Below are 15,607 nucleotides of genomic sequence, written 5' to 3'. Positions count from 1 at the left end.
TGCTAGAAATACATATTAAACAAAAAATATGTTTACGAGTATACCGTCTTCTGTCAAAGGCCTGATCAAAATTGAACTCTACACGGTAAAAATTCTGCACGCTCGATGTAAGGGAAAAATCCCTTAACTATTCAATGTCCTAATCAACATGATCAGAAATGCTTTTCCTTTGAGATCGCAATGCTGTCAGTGTTGATTTGAGGACCAAAACATACCCACCGGAGAAATCAACTGAAAACCCCTTCGATTTGCACTACTGTAAAAAGCAATACGATCAAAAAGCTGTTGATTTTGTGATGACTGTTTTGGGCATGAAAGTAAATATAGTAAATATAGGTGGTAGAAAGTGCTTCGCTTCGATTCACACCTCTCCAACAGATGTGAAGTAGTGTAGTGGTAAAATAGTTGATCGTGACTCTGAAGGACCTGGTATCGAATCTGGCTGCGGCGGAACACATTTTTTTTTTAAATTTTAGTTTTGAAATCAAAACATTGTCAACAACGAATTGATGTGAAGTTCCATTAAAATTGAAGAGGCATTGGATGTTCTTTGCCAAATGATATGTAATTGATAACAAACTGATTGAACAGTAGTGCAAATTCAAGTGTCAATCAGTTCATATCACAGTGCAGATTTTTTATCGTGTAGAAGTCTGACACGCAGATCATGTACCAGTGGATATGGGGAAAAAATATTCTCACGAAAAGTTTCATCGTGTGGAGCAGGAACAATTTTACATTAACTTGATATTATTTTTCCCAGATTGTTTTCAACACTGCAAATTTTGTTCTCTGGTATTCAACACCTTTAGCTGATTTTTTTGTGCTGTTTTCATTCAGCAATACGAATTTACTGAGTATCAGCAATTATTTTTCAATTTGCTGAACCATCCAGCAATTTTGACAGTTGATCAGCAACGTTGTGCTGAAATTCAGCAAAAATGTTACTGAAATTCAGCAATTTATTTTGCTGATTTTTTTTGTGCTGGAAGCATTTAAAAAAAATGGTGTGAAGATATTGACAAATTTCACAGTGAAAAACAACGTGAATCCAATAAATGATGCTACTCACAGCAAGCTACAATCACAGAGAACAGAAATCCAGGCTAGAACAAATTTCATTCAGAAAATTGTGTGATGATTTCAATCCTTACTTGAGTAGAGGGATGCAAACCTGTTCATCGAAACAGCCCATAGTTGAACACCACTGCTGAGACGCAGTCTGAGCCTCCACCTATTTCTAAAGGGGGTTCTGTAGCCAGCTTGAATGACAGGCAGAACTGAACGGAGGCTAATACTACATCACAATAGACAGTGATGATAACAGTGAGACAGGGTTAAAATTGTTTAGGGGAAGATGATATAGATCGATGAGATTTGAATTACCTTATGACAACTAAGTTGCCAGGTCATTAATTGGCTCAGTAGCTTAGTTAATAAAGCACTTGTCTAGCGAATAAGGGTCGTGAGTTCAAATCTCACCTGAGCTGTGGATTTTTTCCCTATTTAACCAATAATTTACCCATCTGTACATATGTACGTTGAGTTACAGTAGACGTTCGGTCGGTGCGAACGGTTTAACTGCAATGCTTTCAAACTGCAAGTCCGGTAAGTGCAATAAATTTGCAGTTATCGCACCGCCAAACGTCAAAATGGTGGGCCATGTTAGCCCAAACGAACAGTCGGATCACGTTCACGGTTATTTTTTGTCGTTTGACAACTTGTTGACATTTGTCAGTCATTGCAGTTACCGAATTTCGTTCGCTGTGAAACGTAAACATGTTGCAGTTATCGAACGTCTACTGTATTTGAAATTCATAAAAATTGTTGTTTACACGCAGGATGAATTGCACATTATTGCTAATTTTGATATTTTAGCTTAATCGTAGTTGTATTGCTGCTGTAATTAGGCTGACACAAATTTCGATATTCTCTTATGTCACCCCCTCCCCTCGGAAAATTTTGGTCGGAATTCAACATTTTGAGGGGTGAAACAAATAAATTATTCAAGAAATTTTAAAATTTTATGGTGAAATTTCACTGGCCCAGAAAATTTCTTAACAAATCCGATGAGTTTTTTGATTTTGTGTGACCGACCCGTCGAGAGTCCGACTGCACACTAATTGGGTTCTTTAGGGGTATCCAGATTATTTCATAATCGGAATCTCCGTCCAAAAATTAGTTGAAATCCAAAATTTCATCAATTTTAATGCCCGCTCAAGTAACATTTTGATGACCAATTAGTCTTGTAAAGGTTTTTAAACCCGTCACAAAACCTTATATTTTTTATTTTGGTTTTAAAATAAATAACCTCTTCTAATCTATTTAACTAAAAAATGTTACTTGGGCGGGAACTATTTTTAAAATCCATTTAAAGTTTGTATGGGGAAAATTTTTTGTTCGGGGCGAACTGTCATTGTATCGATTGAACTGTCATTCTATCCACGAAAATTGAAACTATTTTGTTTATTTAACCATCAAAACAAAGGAATTGGAACGCAATAAAATTACGTTATACCGAAGACGGCTAATAACAAGACAGACAGCTCCCACCCTGTTGCAGGCGGCATGGTTGAAACGCCCTCAACGGTTCACAGGAACATTAAAACATGATTGTGTGCGTGTACATGCAAATATGTACACGGAAATGGTAGCATCACATGCACACTCATTCATGATGTTGTTTCCTGAAGTCGTTCATGGCGCTAGTGTGCTTGTAGCTCCCAAGGTATATGGAGCGAGAGGGTAGATGCCAATCTTGTTATTAGCCGTCTTCGGTTATACTCAGAAAAATGAGCTCTTTCGATTAGGCTATGGAAAATAGAAATATTTTATTCACTAAACAACCCAATTGTCATACCAATAAGTGATTGGGAGGCAGTGCCCGAAGCTCTCGACAATTAAAAATAACTCCCTCTTCCGCTTTGACATACATGTGCACAACAGTGTATGTGTTAGATTTTAATCTAATCTCATCCGAAGGAGGTTTGGATTGTGAAAAAAAGATAACCATGTGCGATTGTGGAATCGAATTCAGTTCTAGGCCTACTGGCGACGGAGATAGTCGAGTGACTCCGTAGCTTGAAGGAATAGAAGCCCCCGTCTAGCGAATTGGCTTCTTTAACGGTGTTGAGATAATTCGATATTCTGAATCTGCATGTCAAACTGAGCCGAAATCCAAATTTTCATGAATTTTGGAGCCCGGGAACCTATTTAAAAATCAATTTGAAGTTTGTATGGGAGCGATTTGTCGAATCACCCCTCGTCGCAGTTTGTACTGGGCGGAGCTGTCAAACAGTTGCCCAGCTGTCAAAAGGTGATTTCAAACAATTTCTTTGGAATAGATTTTAGGTACCAAAATAAGGTTCTAAAAATCTGAAAAAAATCATAGTGGCTCAGAAAAAGGTGCTCTTTCGTATAAAATCAAAAAATCAATATATTTTTCAAAATTTAAAAACCCAATTGGGAGTCGTGAATTCGAGTCTCACTGGAGTACGTGGATTTCTTTCCATAATTTCAAACCTCAGTTTGTTCATCGAGCACATGTTCTGTTGTGCACATGGATGTCAAAGCATTCTCAATAGTGTCCGGAAATATACTTTTCAACAGAACTCAAGATTTTACCGGATCATGATGAGTTCCGAGGTGTTAAGTAAGTCATCCGAAGACCACCACATTTCATCCATGATTGATGAGGAAGGAGGTGAGTTGCCGGCTTCGATCGACCGAATATGTCCGAGAGGTATATGGTGCATTGCCAAGACTGTAGGCAATGGTACCATTTCTATTGTGTCAACGTCAACGCGACCACACGGTACGTAAGACTTTGTTCGTTTGTGTAGTGTGTTTACCGAGCGGAGCTACCGGTTCAACGGAGCCGACATTGAGTGTTTTAAGTGCACCATCCAGTACATCTAGCGCACGCAAGGCTAGATTAGATCGCGAATTACAGCGCCTCGAAGAAGAAAGAAAGGATTTGGACCGTGAACGGATCGAAAAAGAACGGGCTTTAAACGAGCGAGTTTCAAGAGAAACTAGAAAGAGAAAGACAATTCATCGTTCGGAAACATGAGCTATTGAGCCAACATGACGATGAAGAATGTAGAAGTTTGCGGAGTATGCGAAACAGTCAGAGGAGTACAAAACGTACGGAGGACTGGGTAAGCGAGACCAAAGCATCCGAGAATCCGGCAAAGTCATCGAGCCGATGCCTTCGTCAACGTCTGTGAGTGCTGATCATCTGCGCGAGTCGCTGGTAGTGCACCCTTCTTCGACACCGTTGAGAGCTGCAATTTCTTCTGTGCATCGTTCTAAGATCGGAAGTGAAAGTAAGGAGTCAGAAGTGAAATCGATTCCACGGACCTTGGGTAGCATAACCATTGGAGAAGATTCAGAGGTTTCTCTTGAAAGCGACGTCAAAGCGAACGTGGACGGACACAATAGGGTCAAGGAGACGTCCTAGTTGTCATTTGTAGATCTGAAGCCATACGCTGATCTGCTAAAAATGGAAGAGCCAGCGTTACCAGTATCAAATACTGGAGCAGTGGCTCGCATAAAACGTTTTGGAGCCCACTGTTACAAACGTTGGAGTGTAGAGACTGGGAAGCTCCGAAAGCAGAACGCCTTATAAATACAACAGCAAAAGGAAGTGCAGCGTGAGAGCATCCAGGAGCTGGTGGCAAAACATCAGCTGGCTATGGAGACGCGACGGAAACGGGAACTAGAATTGGTGAATAGGACTACCTGCTTACAAGCGTCTAACAAGTCTACAAGATCTAAGACTGATTTGTGAATCGGAAGAAGGTTTTCGAAGCTAGCTGAATCGTAGAGATAGTGAACAAGCAGCTTTGAAGAACGAAATTGAGAGCCTGGAGAAGCAACTTAGCGAGGAAACGGAGCGGATGCACATTTCGAAGGGAGATTTGCGGCACCAGCTCAATCAACGCAACCAGGAATGTGAAACTCTTCATCTTCGGTTAGCAGACTTGGCGAATGAATTCCAAGGCGTGCGGGAGGCGGTACAAGAATTGCAATCTCAAATCGACGCTGGCCGCCAGCGTGAACATGAAGATATACGTCTGCGGAGAAAAAAGCAGAAAAAGAGTACTGGGAATTGCAAACGATGAGGTACAGCAATTTACCAACAAGGACGAAGATCGATCATCAGACAGATTCCCATCAATGACCATCTTGAATTTCCACCTCCTCTTCCGATCCCGGTAGACAGAAATATGTCCCATGATTGACGGGATTTCGTTGCCCCACTCGGAGCAACTAGTGGAGCGAATGTGTCCTCATTTATGCCGAGAATCCTTTCTCTGACGAATTATGCAAGTGGTAACTTTGGATCGTCACCTCAACAGCTAGCTGCGAGACAAGTGATTACTAAGGAGCTTCCGGTTTTCTCCAGGGATCCCACCGATTGAGATTTTTTTAAGTAGCTACCTACATTTAACCGAGACATGCGGTTACACGAACTCAGAATCTGCTTCGCTTGTCTGAGAGGAAATGCAAGGGATTCTGTTAGCAGTTTTTTGCTACATCCGTCAACAGTTTTGCAGATTTTGTCTACTTTACAGCAGTTGCATAGCCGACCGGAACAAATTGTTGACAATACGATAGCTAAAGTCGGAGCAACTCCTCCGCCAAAACCAAATCAACTGGAAACACTGGTCAGCTTTGAACTGGTAGTCTAAAATCTTTGTGGGCACCTAAAAGCAGTTTGATTAGAAATATATTGAAACAATCCAGGAGTTAGTCGATAAACTGTCGACGGCCGTTAAACTGAACTGGACGCTTTACCAGCAACAGATTCTGATGGCTGACTTGAGCGTATTTTGCAGGGGGATGACGAAGGGCCAGAATCAGCAACCCAGCATTCGATTTATCATGGCGTCCAATGTTTTTGTTTTGATTGCTTAATTCACGAAAAAAGCGCTTGAAACATCGACACTGCTTCGCTGTTACATTATATCGTGCAATGTAGAAAAAATCATCACAAACAACAATTTCGTTTGAAATGTGTAATTTCCGAAATTAGCACTAGCAACACACAAGCCACACACCCGAAAAACAGGAGCAAGATAGGGTAAACCGACCAGAAAGTGGGCACTAAAACGCGCCGTACCAAAAACGATGATGGTTAGAAGGGCGATGTACCGAGTTTGACAGCTGTGTCACCCCACTGGTATTTTGCGATTATATGACAATTGAAGTTACCTGTACAACTATCGAGCATTCCTCAGAATTTTCCGAAAGATGAACGAAGTCGTCACAAGGTTAGATCATTCATCCCATGGGATTTCGGAACAGTCGGAGACAAAGTATCGAGAAGAAGCTAGAAGTGATGGAACCAACGATGAAATGCTATCGCTATCTACTCGGCGCCTTTTGTTGCATTCTGCGGTGTTAAATATAAGTAACGTTGCTATTGAAATACGACTGTATGGTTGACTCTCTTGGTTAACGGCTACGCAGTCTTGGGATTTTAAAAACGAATTGTTCTATTCACCCGACGTTTCGACACGGGTATAGTGTCTTCCTCAGGGGGAAAATAATTACTATGTATATTTTTTGTCAATTGTTTTGTCTAACTGTAACTGTCCCTTTTTGTGTCGTTTTTGGTACATGACTTCGGTTTTCACCAGAAGTGTCACAACTTATTTTACGAAATCTGGAATGAATAGCTTCACCCATTAATCCATGGTTTTTCACGAATCATTTCAAAGATTGTTTACTTGAGAAATTCCTCTGGAAATTCAATCAAAAATTTCTCTAGGCATTCATTTGGAGAATCTAATGAAGATTCCTTTATAAAATCGACCAATAAATTTTTCAGTAATTCTTCTGGAAAATCTCTAATAAATCTTCAGAAGATTTGTCCGAGTATTCGGCCAAAATTTCTTTCATGGGTTCTTTACAAAAATCCTCCATGGATTCATTTGGAAATTTTCTGCATTTGTTAAGTAATTCCTCCTATTCTACACATTTCGCAAAGAATTCTTTCAAGGCATCTTGCATGGTTTACTTCTGAAATTCTTCCATTTTTTTCAAAAAAAAAAAAATACGAATTTGAGCAAAAATTCTCCAGAAATTTCACTAGGGGTTGCTCCAGAAGTTTAAAAAATGAGTTGTGTAACAAAGTGTTGTGTGAGTTACAGCAGAAATTCCTCCACGGATTACTTTAGAAATGGTAAATATTTTTTTTCGAGACTTTTTTAGATTTATTCCCAAAAATTCTTCGATAATTCTTTGAAGCATTTTCTCAAACGATCTGCCAAAGATTTACTCCAAAGCTTTCTCCGAGGTTTGCTTTAGAAATTGCTCCAGGGATTTTTTTTTCTGAAAATCAGAATTTCTGCCAAAAAATCTTCCTGATTTTTCTTTAGAAATTCTTCCAAGGACTTTTTTTAATTGTAGTGAGAGCCATTTGAAAACTTTCTGCAGAAATATAAACTGCCCTAGAAGTTCCTTTACAAATTTTTGGAGGTATTCTTAAAGTAAATCTCTCATAAATTTGACTAACAATTGCTTCAGAAATATTCCCAGATTTTCCTCCAGAGACGTCTTTACAAATTCCTCTAAGGATTACTCTAGGAAAAAAAAAAGGTCTAGAGATTTTTTGATAATTCTTTCATGGACCCTTGCTGAAACCTATCCTAGAATCTTTCACGAGCTCAAAAAAAATATCCCAGGGATTATTGAAGAAATTCTTCCAGGTACTCCTTTGGAAACTCCTCGTAAATTTACTTTAAAAAATCATCCAGGAAATCCTAGAGAAATTAAGTGTGGAAATTCTGTAAAAAATATTGTGGAAATTCTTAAGGTTCCTTTACATTCATTCAGATATTCCTTCAGGACATTTCTCCAGAACATGCTCCAAGAATTTCTTAAGAAAGTGTTAGAAAATCCTCCAAGGAATTCTTCAGATTTTTATAAGGATTCCTAACGAATCTAGACTGGAAGACATTCTTGCAGAGAATCCTGTAGAAATTCACACAGAGATTTTATCAGTTATTGTATCGGGTATTATTCGTAGTATTTTCTCCGAAATTCCTCCAGAATTTCCTCCAAGCGTGCTTCTAGGAATTTCTCTATGGATTCCTCCAGGTTTTTTAGAGAACCATGGGTTTTCAGGTGTTCCTTCAGTCATCGTTCTGGAATTTCTTCAGAAAATCCATTTATGGATTCTTAAAACTTTCCTGATTCTTATTTTGAGAAATTCTATCAGGAATTTATTTACAATTTTCTTGAGATTTTTTTTAAATTCCTTCTGAGTTTTTTTCAGCGATGTTTTCGGAATTACCTTTAGAGATTAAGATAAGTATATAAAACTAAGTATGTCATGAGGTATGCTTTAGCGTTATTATGGGTGCTCCAAAAACCAATTTATTGGTGTGAAGAGCTCCACGTGTCAAAATGCTGAAAACTCCTGCATTGTGAATCATCATAATACGATCATTTTAAACTGATTGGATATTAAAAAATTTTCCATTGAAAAAGTCCACATAAAATTGAGGTAAAATGTACGCACTAAATCGAGGTAAGATAAAATTAAAAAAATAGACAAAAGTTCTAATAAAATTGTCTGTTGATTAACACTGATTTTTTTTTTTGAAATTTTGTTAAAACTCATTGAGAAATCGGTGAGGTTATTCAAGATATTCTCGATAAAAAAAATGAATAAAATTATGGTGGTAGGAGCGGAAAAAAATGTAAAAAATATTAGGAAATCCATGCTTTCCTTATGCGTAGAAAAGTTTAAAAGAAGAGGTAAGAACTTTTTATGCATTTGATCAAAACTGTTAGCAGGGAGTTCTTGTCAAAAAAAAAAAAGAAAAATGAATTAGAGTGAATAAGAGTTCCAGATAGTCAGGGTAAGGTGAAAATTAGTTCCAAATAGTGCAGGGAGTCTGAGAATTACAGTTTCAGATATTCAAAGATTTAGATAATCGGGGAATCAAAGAATCCGAGAATCAGGGAATTAAGGAATTACAGAATTCCATAATTTCAGAGAAGCTCGGAGTATGAGAATCAGTTAATCGGTAAATCAGCGTTAGGAAAATTCCGCTAGGTAGATTAGCCAACGGTAGCTTAGGGTGCACCTCGTACATTAAGCCATGCGACGAATCAATCAGGTGCTAAGGTACAGAATGCGTTACGATAAACATAAAATATTTAATAAAAGCGAATCAGCAGCGTGATTCGCCCTTTTTCTTTCTCGACACGTATCTCAGTTCAGTTGTAACTTCAAATTGTATCTTTTTTAAAAACAGAACCGTAAATAATGCTCCCATAACTCAGAATAACAGATCACAAGATCATCTGAGAATCAGTGAATCAAAGTTTCAGATTGTCGGAGAATCAGAATATCAGAAAATCAGGTAATCAGTGAATCACAGTTTTTAGGAATTAGTGAACCAGAGACTCAGGTTTTCAGATTAACAGGGGATCAGAATATCAAAATTGAGATGAACCAACCTCGGGCTGAAAATCTCATAAATAAAGACATAACGAATGAATACCAAAGAGTCAAAAGAGAAACAATAAACAATCTAAAATCAAAGTTTTTGAAAATCAGGATAATTGGTGAGCTCGTTCCATTTTATTTCCACTCCCAATTTGAGTGGATGCGAAAACACCACCAGAACAGACCGCGTAATGTCGTATACTTCCTCTGAATGACAAATTCAAGATGCTGGACAATAAAACAGGACCGAATCCGTTGTATGAATGGCCAAATTATAATGTGAGCCCATCATTATGAATTGTGCCTATGCGGATTCAAAAAGTTCCCCTATGGCCACGTAAACCATACATAAGAAGAAGTCCCAGGAATTGGATACTGTTCTGCTGCGAATGATGTATACACTGATCTTATTCATTTCCATGAGCAAATAACGTTATTACAATACAACGAAATTAACAGCAAATGTTATAATCTCTCAAATACGTTCAATCCATCAACAGTGGGATTTGTTTGGATTTTAAAAATCCAAGCGCACCGACCACACTTGAATCTTATCAGTCAACTACCGCCTTTAATATTAGTCATTGCACTCCGATTGGAACGGAGTGCTGCATCATCGATCGATTTAAATCCACTAATCGCTTGACACCTCGTTATTGACCTTTCCAAAGGTAAGCCCCGTGACCGTTATCACTTCAGTAAAGCCACATGTGTATACTTCCAATCACAGTAATCAAACCCCCGCACAGCTACAAGACTCTCCCCAACCCTCCCCACACAGGGTGGTAAACAAAAACTTAGTATCAACCAACCTTTTGCTTCGCGCCGTAGCTTCAAAAGCCGAGCCTCGATGTTTTGCTGTCACTTGAACAAGTCATTCACTTGTCAGATCAGACCTTCCTGAGCCGCGCCACACTCTTATCAGACAGGGAGTCTCACTCATCGTCCGCACTCAGTAGCCACCACCGTAGTTCCTTATCAACACTTCACTGGAAAACCACTCACACGTGCCCGCCGTTAGAGAGCATTCGCGGTTACGACAACTGACTGGGTGAAGATATCTGGACGAAACGTCCTGTGACTCATCATTCGTCGCTTTCACTTGACGGTGGCGCTCTTATCGTGGTCACCAGACCGCCGCCAATCGTTCTTCAGATAAGACACTCCGTCTGAATGCAGCTGCCGTCTCTTCTTCGTCTTCTCCTTGCGGCGCCGAAGTTTGCAACTTTCTCCACCGGATGGCGACAGTGGCCCAACGCGCACGCTAGTGGCGCCACTTCTGTCGAAGCCCTCGCGGAATTTGCCACTTTTTGTCCGGCGAACTGCCAAGAAGATGCCACCATAATTGTCACTAATTTTGCCTCCTTCTTCGCGCGAGTCACGACCGCCGTTTCCTTCTTCCACAGCAGCGCCATTCCTGTCCTGCGCTTCCCGGTGCACACACAGTCCGCGAGCTGCTGCTCTTCCGCACGATTCGTTTCGCAAGGACTTCTGGTGATGAACTGGCACCCGGTTTGGCACTGTATTTGTCATCTGGCTGTGCCGCGGCCGACCGTCGTCGTGCTGAACCACCCCCGCCTTCGACCCGCACGGGATGATGCTCTGTACTCTCCCTCTCGATTCAAAACAGAAAAACGTCCAACTCGCGCATGTTATTTCGCAGTCAACTGTTTTTTTTGTGCGTCTTCCACCGTCCACCAAGCAGCGCGATATCTCCCCAGGAATCAGCATGATTACTGGCTATAAAAAAAAACCAGAACAGACCCAAGCACTCACTCACGACACGCTGCTTGGTTCTTATTTTTCTAGTCACACTACACCGCGCGGTCGCTTCCTCCGCTACGGCACTGCGCTCATCCTCATTCTCTCTTTTCCATCGCTGCTGCTGCTGACACGCTGCTGTGACTGCAGCACACTCACACACTTGCACGCCCCCCATCGCGCGTGAAAAGCACCTCACCGCCCCATCATCGCGCTAGCTGCATTGCAATCTCTCACACCCCCAATCCTCCACTGGAGTCGAAACCACCACCACCACCACCAGCAGCAGCAACGTTTGAAGCAACATCACCAGTCGAAGAAGACGCGACGCATCGCTGACGGACGGTTCCGCACTGTCAAACTCAGCCATTCAGCACAACAAACATCCAGCACACGTGTGCCTTACGCCCCTCCGTGCCACTACCGACCGATGGTTGATACAGATGCTGAATCTCCTATCATCATCAACCCACATGAGCGAAGGGCGCTGCGCTTCACTGCACTCCGCATGGGTACGCTTCGCACACACCACGCTCTGCAAGCTGACGAGTGTTGTTTGTTTGCTGTACGTGTACGTACAGTTGATTGCCCCGCCCACTTTTACCCCGTCATCAATTGCGGTGCGGCGACGTACGGCGACGGTCGGTGACAAAATTACCTACGCTTTGCTGGAACAGGGGCCGGTAGGGATTGGTGCGGGGTTCCGCAACCAGAGGGGAATCGAATGCGATTCTGCGCAGAACGTTCGCCGGTTCAAAAGCAGAATATGGAACTTAACGATGGGAACTGGATGGTGGCGCCTCTGGCGGGTGATAGTGGAAGTAGGGTTCGATGTGAAGTACACGGAGAAATCAAACTACCTAATTTTTGGGTCGATTTTACTCAAAGCTGAGTATATCGAATAAACTAGTTACTCAAAATTAGGTTGTTTTCCCTCTTTCCCTCACCGATGTTGTCAAAAACAAACAGAGATGCATCTACCCAAAGGGGGTCCTTGAGCCCAATAAGCCAATTTTGGGTAAATGCAGGTTTACTCAAATTTGGGTTGAATGAGGGGGGGTCTTGGGTTGAATTTACCTACTCTTAAGTAAATGTTTTTGCTGGAGGTGAAGGCAATTTACCTAGTGTGAGTTTAATCGATTTACTCAAATTTGGCTTATTGGGCCGAACTATGGGATTGCGTCAAAAGAACTCAATTTTGGGTAGTTTGGCGGTTCCGTGTAGTGATTAGTTCTCACTCGAGAGGTGCTGCCATTTGGAGTGGTGGCCGGAATTGGAACTAGTGCCCGATGGGAATGGTTGGGAACGAAGGGATGAAAATTTAGGGGATGAATCTAGCCTATGATAGGGATGTTGGTTCTATGACTGGAAACTAGCTGCTTGAAAAAGTTTGTGACTCTGCTTCGTTCAGTTGAAAGCGTAGGTTTGCGTACAGCCCTGCGGCCCATGTGGTATTTTCGCTGAATAAAGGGGCTATTCGGAAACGTAAATTATCCATAGTGGCCATTTTTATTTGATTTGGAAACAAGCAGTAGAAGCGATTGTTCTAGTCTTGGATGCAAACGCGTTACAAGATAATCGATTCAGCTGTATGACTGGAGTAATTTTGTACTGCATAATAAACTATGTGCTTTTTATCAGAAACTAGCTGACCCGGCAAACCTTGTATTGCCCATTTTAATTGTGGCTCTTGCATTACGACACAGTTTTTCTAATGTTTTTGTTAATATTCTTAACTTGTTCTACATATGAACATGAGGACAAATTCAACCGTTCAAAATTCTTGTTGATTATTTCAATAATTAATTAGTTGTATGGCTCCAAAGGGTATGTTTACTCATTTGTATATACATTGGAAGGCCGGCTCTAGAGGCACGTTATCTTCCATTTGGTACATTTGTCTCATATAAAGAATGCTGTTTGTTGGTTTGGTTGCTAATCAACTCTTTATCAATGTTATTTAAAGGGACAACTCGAGCATAGAGTTCACAGTTCAACTGCCATAAACTACGCAACAGGGCCACTCGAATGAAAGACCTTCTGTAAAAAGAAGGAAAAATTAAGGTATTGCAAATTTTAGCAGTTGGTCCGTGAAGAAAATCGAACAGTGTGATTTGAAAGTCATCTGTATGGGAGCCTCCCGTTCCAGAGACCGCAGAAGTCTCACACCAAGCTAAAAACCTTCCCCGGCCCCAAAAATATCCACCAACAAAATTTCACACCGATATGTTAATTAGTTCATGTCCATGAAGAATTCTTGGATGAATATTTGGATGAATTACTGGAGGAATCATCCGAGGAATTCCTGAAAGAATCTCCGGAAGAATCTTTAGTGGAATCCCAGAAGGTATTCCTGGTAAATTCCTCGAGAAATTGCTGGTAAATTACTGGTTAATCCTGGTGGAATTACAGTAGGAATCCCTTGAACCAATTCCTGGAGAAATCTCTGGAGGAATCCCTGGATTCTTGGAATAATAATGTGTACATAAACTCCGGGAGGATGATTTCCTGAATAAATTGCCTTTGTAATTTCTGAACAAATTACTGCATTAACTTCTGCAAGAATACCTGGGGTAATTTCTGCAGGTGTTCCTGGGGTAATTACTGGTTTAATTCTTAAAGGTATTCCTGGAAGAGTCCCGAAATCAAACCCTCAAGAAATGCCTGGATGAATCCCTGGAGAAATCCCTATGAAAATCCCTGAAGGAACTCCTGGAGGAATGCCTGGAGGTATTCCTAAAAGAATTCCTGGAGGATTTCCTAGAGCGATCTCTATAGGATTACCTAGAGAAGCTCCTGAAGGAATGCCTGGAGACATGCTAATTCCTGGAGGAATATCTAGAGAAATTCCTTTAGAAATCTTTAGAGGAACTCCTGGAGGAATTTCTGGATAATTTTCTTGAAGAATCGCTGGAAAACTTTCAGGTAGAATCCTTGATAGAATCCCTGGAGAAATCTTTAAAGAATTTTTGAAGAATTCCTCGAGGAATCCCTAGTGGAATTTCTACAGGAATTCCATGAGGTATCTCTAAAGAAATATTTGGAGGAATCACTGGAGGAATTTCTCAAGGAATCCTTGAGAAATATCCAGAGGAACTCCTGGAGGAACCCCTGCAGAAATACCATGAGAAATTTCCAGAGGAATTTCTGAATAAATTCCAGGAAAAGTTCTTGGAAGAATATCTGGATGAATTATTGGAGGAATCATCGGAAGAATTCCTGGAGGAATCTCTGCAGGATATGCTGGTGGTGGGATTCCTGGAGGGATCCCTTTAACCAATTCCTGGAGAAATCTCTGGAAGAATACTTGGAGGAAAACCTGGAGGAAAAATTCCAAATTGTCTCTTACAAATTTGTCATATTTTCATTTTCAAATTTTAGGGGATTTTAGGATGAATACTCCCGGAACGCCCCTGAAACCAACGCAAATCCCCTAAAATGTCCAAGAGGACTCCAGAAATCTTTCTTGCCAGACCCTTTTTGTTGCAATTTAAATATCAAAAACCCATAATTACGAACAACCCAAAGGCACCTTAACGACAAAGACTGATACCTCCATCTTTGCGATTCGTCGAATAGTTTTCGGTTTGATGGTTTAAGTCTTTAAACACCCCTCGGTTAAGTGTTCTGCTCGATCACCGTGGTTCATCCGCCAAATTTATTCTGATGGGCAGTACCTTTTTTCCCGGTCTGTAAATGCCAGTGCAGCTGCACTATCTAAGGCCATCCATGTGAGGTTAATACCTCCAAAGTACATCCGGTTGACAGGTTTGGAACGTCTATACATCATTCGTTGATTTGTTTTCGGTCATGTGGCTGCGATATTTGCCGATTACCAACCGTCAATGTGTGGGTCACCTTCTTAATGACATCCGCTGCCACTACGATTTAACGTCACCAGTCCTTGGACCGGAACTAATACAACACTTGTAGGTCCTCTCTTACTGTCTCTAATTTTGCTTGAAAGTGTAAACTGTCGGTTACATCCTAAGTTTTGGCGGAAATCTCTTTTTTTGTCTTGGTAATGTCAAAAGGCCCCAGACGACTGAGAGGGTTACTCCGCTACAAAACCGTTACAACCTAGCATTGATGAAGGGCGCAGGGGATAGTCATCATGATTTTTATATTGAGGTGTGGCATGGCCGTCAACCCGGTCGCTGCCATCTTCTAATTGAAGAAACACCGATATTTGCGATTGGCTAAAAGTAGTGCAGCGTAGTGTTGCTACAACCCCCTCCCCCTCTTTCTATTCCGATGGCATGAATTGGGGCAGCGGCCTACTCCCGTTCAGATAATTTGGTCTACATAAAAATCACCGGCCACCCTGACGGGACCAACTATTTTATTTAGGACCTCTTCCCGTATTATAAAATACGG

The 15,607-nt window shown here is 41.0% G+C and overlaps 1 long non-coding RNA gene across 2 annotated transcripts in view; it reads right to left on the bottom strand.

Moving 5' to 3' along the window:
- Positions 1 to 11,407, bottom strand: part of LOC115265136 (uncharacterized) — a 91,789-nt gene extending 80,382 nt beyond the window's left edge. Inside the window, exon 1 of one of the 2 annotated variants that reach the window (XR_009998013.1) lies at positions 10,282 to 11,407. This is a non-coding gene — a long non-coding RNA (uncharacterized LOC115265136). The remainder of the gene's footprint in view (positions 1 to 10,281) is intronic. The other variant, XR_009998011.1, reaches the window with a different exon arrangement.
- Positions 11,408 to 15,607: the final 4,200 nt, after the last annotated feature.

Source organism: Aedes albopictus, chromosome 2, assembly GCF_035046485.1.
Source record: "Aedes albopictus strain Foshan chromosome 2, AalbF5, whole genome shotgun sequence".
Taxonomy (NCBI): Eukaryota; Metazoa; Arthropoda; class Insecta; order Diptera; family Culicidae; genus Aedes; species Aedes albopictus.
Note: the sequence above shows the minus strand (reverse complement) of the source record. Positions and strands in the feature narration are given on the sequence as shown.